General features: G+C 46.4%; 1 long non-coding RNA gene across 1 annotated transcript; it reads right to left on the bottom strand.

The window, feature by feature from the left end:
- Positions 1 to 745: 745 nt before the first annotated feature.
- LOC142917070 (uncharacterized) lies at positions 746 to 6,852 on the bottom strand. Its single transcript, XR_012936859.1, has 3 exons — positions 6,798 to 6,852; positions 6,433 to 6,498; positions 746 to 1,083 (listed from the first exon to the last, which is right to left on the bottom strand). It is a non-coding gene; the product is annotated as an uncharacterized LOC142917070 (long non-coding RNA).
- Between the last annotated feature and the right edge of the window lie 640 nt (positions 6,853 to 7,492).

The following is a 7,492-nucleotide window of genomic DNA, read 5'->3' as shown; positions in this document are numbered from 1 at the left end:
CACACACCCCACACACACACACACCCCCCACACACACACACACCCCACACACACACATACCCCACACACACACACCCCCCACACACACACACCCCACACACACACCCCCCACACACACACACCCCCCACACATACACACACACCCCCCACACACACCACACACACACACACCACACACCCCACACACACTACACACCCCACACACACACACCACACACACACCCCACACACACACCACACACCCCACACACACACCCCTCACACACACACACCTCACACACACCTCACACACACACCCCACACACACACACCCCACACACACACCCCCCCCCCACACACACACACCCCACACACACCCCACACACACACACCCCCCACACACACCCCACACACACACCCCACACACACACCCCACACACACACACCCCACACACACACCCTACACACACACACCCTACACACACACCCTACACACACACCACACACACCCTACACACACACACCCCACACACCCCCCACACACACACACCCCACACACACACACCCCACACACACACACACACCACACACACACCCCACACAACACCCCCTCCACACACACACACCCCACACACCCCCCACACACACACACCCCACACACACACACCCCACACACACACACACCACACACACACCCCACACAACACCCCCCCCCACACACACACACCCCCCACACACACACACACCCCACACACACACACCCCCCACACACACATCCTACACACACACACACCCCACACACACACCCTACACACACACCCCACACACACACCACACACGCCACACACACACCCCACACACACACACCATACACACCCCACATACACACACCCTACACACACACACACACCCCACACACACACACCACACACACACAGAGACAGACGACGCATGGCGTCCGGGACGGATCTCTAATTTGTTGAGTTTCTTGACGGCATCCGTGGCTTGGGCGAGCGTCGCGTAGGTAGCGAACGCGTAGCCGCGGTTCTCTCCGCTATGCTCCATCAAGAGGCGGAGCTGGTAGAGCTTCCCCAGGACACATCACTGGAAGGGTTTCATGACCAACATTCAAGGACACTTGACGGAGTGGAAGCCAAGAAACGAGATGCCTCCGAGTGGAGCCGAAGCGATGAAATCATTCATAATAAAGGTGATGAAATCACTTTAAGATACCTGTTTCTGTGACCAGTCACAAGCTAATCCCTCAACTGTTTCAATGCTAAATTCTCCTGTTTGATAAGTAAACCCCTTTGCCAAGGTGCCTCACTTCTCTCAACCGGCTTAAAAGACGTTGCGAAGCTTAGCAGCGTTCATTGCAGCTCTGTCCCGACATATTTGTTCCTTTCACCTGAAGAAGGCCACTTGTGTTGTGGCCGAAACGTCGTGAGAATTTTATTGTTTTATTTAATTACTTTATTCTCATTCTACGTGACTTTACCGAAAGAACCAAAGAAGATGATGAAATCAGCTCACGTGCTGTGGGTTGATCGTTGCATCGGCACAATCGTGAGAAGTGGTGGCGGTGGCTTGAGGCCTTCATCCAGCAGTGAATTTAATCGTTGATTTATTTATGATGTTTAAATTTAATCGCAGGCCAATCTTACACGTAACAGGGTCACCCCGTTGTAGCCTTTCAGCTGTGGCCAATGTAAGTCGTGAACTGCCTCCACCTTTGGCAAAGACCGCAGAGAATTTCCCATGAAACTCTGGCATCACTTTGTGTAAGCTGCGTATACGCCGCTACGCTCAACTGATTATATTTTAAATCACTAAATAAGCAACTGGAAAGTATGTCAATTGTACGTGTGGTATAGGCCGCGCTTTGCATATTCACAGTGTGGTGCCTGTAATTTATGGAAACATTTTCGCCCTGAACTGCCCGTCTTAAATAGCGTTGTGCTTGTGCCCGTATGTATGCCAGCCTCAAAAAATAAGTAAATCACCTGACAGGTGTCCCGTTGAAGAATTTGCCCGTCGCACAACAGCAGTACCCTGCCTTGCGAGATGCAGAAAATGTGTTACATAATAATAAGCCTTCGCCGTGCACATGGGCGGTTCAGGGCAACTCACCTCCAGATATACAACAATACCATGATCGCCAAGTTAGGCGTTTTAGGAGGATGGCCTTAAGCCCCTTTTTTTTATCCGAACCGGGACCTGGGAAAAGTACAGGTTCCCGGTTCGGATAATAATGTTATTTTATTTTGTTATTTTATTTTTTGCCTACGTGACTTTACCGAATATAACCAAAGAGTATGGATCCTTGCAGTCATGAAAGCTTCAAATCTAGAATTAAAAAATAATAATATTCACTGGCATTGGCCGCAAGCGGGAATCGAACTCGGGTTGGCAGGTTCGTAGCGCAGCGCGCTGACTGCTACACCACCGCTCCCCTTCGCCAGGAGCACGGCGACGTCACCACCCCAACCACAGCCGCACAATCAACAACAACAACAAACGCACAATCAACAACAACCGCACAATCAACAACAACCGCACAATCAACAACAACAACCGCACAATCAACAACAACGCGCGTCGCGACGCGAAGCCGCTCGTGAACGCCTCGGCGGGGCGCGTTGTGGTGGTGCCCTCTTTGCGAGGTTTTCTAAGATCGGTTTCACACGACGGCTGTCTCCCCACAAGTAATCTGTCTCATCGTGCCGCAGGGCCCAGGTGCCGCTAGTGCGCGACGTTCGCCGCGGCCGTTTGAATTTGGGTTCTCGTGCGTGCAATTGGAATCGGGTGAATTAATGTTCAATGCTTTTTTTTATATCTCTCTCTCGTAACGTTGAGCGTAGGCGATCAAACGGGCCTGCAACCACAGCCACCTGGGGTGGTTTACTCTCCCCCGGTTGTTGCAACCTTTCCAGAATTCCTGCCTAAATTAAAACGTCGAGTTTAAATTTCGATTTAAAGCTTTCGTGACTGCAATGATTCATCTTCTTTGATTTTTTCGGTAAGGTCACCACGTAGAATGAGAATAAAATAATAAAATAACACAATCAAATTCTCACGACGTTTCGGCCACAACGCAAGCGGCCGTCTTCAGGTGAAAGGTACAGAACTGTCGGGACGACAGAGCTTCAATGTCTGTCGTCCCGTTAGGTCTGTACCTTTCACCTGAAGACGGCCGCTTGCGTTGTGGCCGAAACATCGTGAGAATTTTATTGTGTTATTTTGTTGTCGAGTTTGCGTGCTAAGATTGGTCCACAGCCACACACCACGATCCTACAGGGACGTCTCTCTCTTTAATGTGGAACACGGGAATGGAGTGAAATCACAGCTGACGCATCTGAAGGCATTCCTGTATTCCCCCGGGGAACGTTTCACCCCACACGTACGTGTGTGCGTATATACGTCTCTTTATAAAATGAGTGCAAACCTGCAAGGGAGGAAATATTAATATAATTACGTGTAAGTTGAAATGGATTTTTGTTGTTGTCAAGGACAATGTATGCCATTTGAGCCTCTGATGCAGCCGGACGTCATCAGTAAATGTCAAAGCAGCCAGACGAACTTCCCTCAACACGAGCAGCAGAGAGATTGTCAACCCCGCTGGCGTTTCCCATCGTGCCCCAACTCCCATCGCTCGCGCCTTTTATTTTTACGCACAATTAAAAGAGTCATTGCCCGAAACGCCGCCGACTGCATACACGTTTAAACATTTTGATTTAAAGCTTTCGTGACTGCAGTAATTCATATTCTTAGCTCTTTCGGTAAAGTCACGTTGAAGGGAAACAATAAAAGATATATAAAACAATATTTTATTGTTTTATATAAAACAATATTTTATTGTTTTATATATATTGTATTATTTTATTGTTTCCCTTCAACGTGACTTTATATATATTTTATTATTTTATTGTTTCCCTTCAACGTGACTTTATATATTTTATTATTTTATTGTTTCCCTTCAACGTGACTTTACCAAAAGAGCTAAGAATAAGGAAAACAAAGTTAAAGAAAAATAAAATGTATATTTTTTGTTACAAGGCTAACGACGAATAAAATTCAGCATGCGCAACTGAAATCACTTTTCACTTCGCCTCTGGAGGCGCTTCAGCTGGACGAGGCCCCTGGGCTGCAGCTCCTGAAGCCACCCCCCCACGCCCGAATCCGGCCCCGATGTTGGATGTTAGTGGATGAGTGAGCGAATGAGTGATGTACGCGCTATCGGTTCATCCGGCGGTTGTTTATTTTAGCGTTTCGGACGAATCGCGCAGCGGCAAACGTGCGATCGCGGCGACAAGCTCGTACACGCGGAACGTTGCAAATCACGCGGCTGTGGAAACTTTGGCTGACGTGGAAATAAGTCGATAATCCTTCGACGCGCCCGCGCGCACAAAACCAGAGCGCCGCGCAAATTCGAGAATGGTGTTGAAACCGCGTCAACGATTGGGGGAAAAACAATAAATCTCGAGGCTTACTCAAACAACAAATATTAAGGAACGCGACCCTAAATAACAAACCGTGGGGCGGCGTGGCGCGCTCGCGAGTCCCGACGTACCGCGGCGACGGTGCCGAAGCAGACGAGCAAAAAAATTCTAGATTTGAAGATTTAGTGACCGCGAGGATCCACACACTCTTTGGTTCTATTCGGTAAAGTCACGCAGGTAAAAAAAATAAAACAATAAAAAATTACGACGTTTCGGCCACAACACAAGCGGCCTTCATCAGGTGACTTCTTGTCCCGTTGTCTGTTAAAAGCTCTAACAGATAGGTGAAAACCCTCCCCGTAGAGGCTATCAATTCTAGATTGGAAGCTTTCGTTGACCGCGAGGATCCACGCTCTTTGGTTCTATTCGGTAAAGTCACGTGGGTAAAAAAAAATAAAACAATAAAAAATCACGACGTTTCGGCCACAGCACAAGCGGGCGTCAAAGGTCTCGCCACGGAGCCCACGCCACTGGGTGGCGGGCCAAGGAGCTCGGGGAACGAGCGGCGAGGGTCGTCGAGCATTCCAGCAAACTCGTAGCCACCTACCCGGCGGGTAATGGGGGCGGTTCCGTGTACACAACGCGCGCGCACGTGGCATCGTGACGTGTACACAACGCGTGTGCACGTGGCATCGTGACGTGTGCACGTGGCATCGTGACGTGTGCACGTGGCATCGTGACGTGTGCACGTGGCATCGTGACGTGTGCACGTGGCATCGTGACGCGTACACGTGGCATCATGATGTGTACACAACGCGTGTGCACGTGGCATCGTGACGTGTGCACAAAGTAAAGGATTGGCGACGTTGTTGCCGGCGGTTTGGCGACGATGTTTCTCGCGTTGCTTAACGGAGATTGAGAAAGTTTTGATTTAAAGCTTTCGTGACTGCGGCGATTCATATTCTTGGTTCTTTCGGTGAAGTCACCACGTTGAAGGGAAACAATAAAATATATTGTATTATTTTGTTTTATTATTTTATTATATATTTTGTAATACATTTTTATAATAACAAATATATAATAAAATATGCATTTTATTGTTTTATATATATTATTTTATTGTTTCCCTTCAACGTGACTTTACCGAAAGAACCAAGAATATGAATATACATTTTGATTTAAAGCTTTCGTGACTGCAGCTAAATTCAGCTGACATAGCAAAGGGTGTTGAAAACAATACTATTTGTGTTATGCATAAATTAATGTTCAATCGCAACTTAGAGGTGTGAATCCAGGCTCAGATGTCCTTAAATGCTGGGATGAACAGTTCCGATTTCAGCTGCATGTGCGTACTGTGTTAACTTCCTGTTTCTATTCTTATAAAGAGTTCCAGAGGAAAACAAAAGTAAACTATTGTTACGCTATAACCTCCGTGTTCAACAGAGTTAATAGACGTTACTGCAAACACAAACTGTACACTGTCACTGGGTAAACAGGCGGTGGCGTGTCTAGAATCACGCCTGGCCACCTTCATCTGCTTGGCATGAATGCTTCCTCACTCCACCAAGTAATTAATTGAGGATCAATGAACATAGCTGAGGTTAACTGGAGTTTGCGTGTCTCTCTCCGTGGTGTGATGTTAACTACCTCACCTGGTATACAGGAAGTCGTGGGTTCGATTCCGACCCTGACGCCTGCTGTATATTTGGAGTTTGCGCGTCACTCCGTTTAGCGTCTTTGACCGATAGACATTGACACACGTATTCTTGTTTCTTTCAGTAAAGTTACGTAGATAGAAAATAACAATAACTGATAATACAATTACATTAAATAAAGACTACTTGTGTTGCGATCAAAACGACGTGAGTTTTTTTGCTTTATTTACATTTATTTTTATTGTTATTTTCATTTAATTTTCTATCTACGTGACTTTACCGAAAGAACCAAGAATATTAATTCCTGCAGTCACCAAAGTTTTAAGTCAAAACATTCACACACGTTGACAAAGCCTCACCTTGTGTTGTTGTGGGCAGGTCGCTTCTGATAACAAGAGCGGTATAGCAGCTCACGCGGGCTTGGCCTGGTGAAAAAGAAAATAAAAACTGCGTGAATATTGACAATAAAACAAAGTTACAAAGTGGCGAGCCGGGTGAAGACAAATTAAACTTAAGTGAGATAATTAAAGTGAATGCAATCAGGCGAGGGCAGGAGGCAAGGCCCCGCATGGCTAGGCCCCGCGTTTTAAAGTTCCAACCTGGACATCGATTCCCATGCTCGCTGCTACTCAACTGACATCCCTGAGAGAGAGAGGCTCTACCTTGGTAAACAACAACCACAACCACCACCACAACGACCACCACCACCATGAGAATTTCTCACCTCGGATTTCAGTGCAAGCGCGGATCGGCGGCCTCCTGTTACCTCGCGACGTCACGCGTGTAAGCAGGTAACATGACGTAACTTCCGGGGTAAGAGATACGCCCCTCCCATAATGAGCGGCTCTCTAACTGAATAAATTATATTTTGATTTAAAGCTTTCATGACTGCAGTAATTCATATTCTTAGTTTTTTCGGTAAAGTCACGTTGAAGAGAAACAACGAAATAATAAAATATATATAAAACAATAAAAAAATTCTCATGACGTTTCGACCATAACTCAAACGGTCATCTTCAGGTGTGTTGGTTTGCATAAATTTATTTTTAAACGGCGCATTTATTTATTTATAAAAAAAACCGTTAGCGCCACGCGCAGCGATTTGGCAGTTTGCCCAGGACTAGTCCATCTATATTTTTTTAAAAGAGGAGGGGGGAGACGAAATTTTTTTTATAATGTATGCTGTCTGAAAGCCACTGTAAGCGTGAACAATCAATTAAGAACTGAAATGGTTTATCAAATCTTTCCAATGATTGCTAAGATAGAATCCATCTTCTCGGTTGAAATTGTCTCTGTGCTTGTATATGTGGATAGCCTCATGAACGAATCTCTCATGGAAGCCAGATGGCTTACAAAGAACCTCTGTCTTGGAAAAGTCAATGGCATGTGAGCCTACTGAATTAGAACAATGATCTGCTA

Source organism: Petromyzon marinus, unplaced genomic scaffold, assembly GCF_048934315.1.
Source record: "Petromyzon marinus isolate PM22_M1 ecotype Great Lakes invasive population unplaced genomic scaffold, UKy_Petmar_22M1.pri1.0 PM_G_Scaffold_41, whole genome shotgun sequence".
Lineage (NCBI taxonomy): Eukaryota > Metazoa > Chordata > Hyperoartia > Petromyzontiformes > Petromyzontidae > Petromyzon > Petromyzon marinus.
This window is presented reverse-complemented; position numbering and strand designations above follow the sequence as displayed.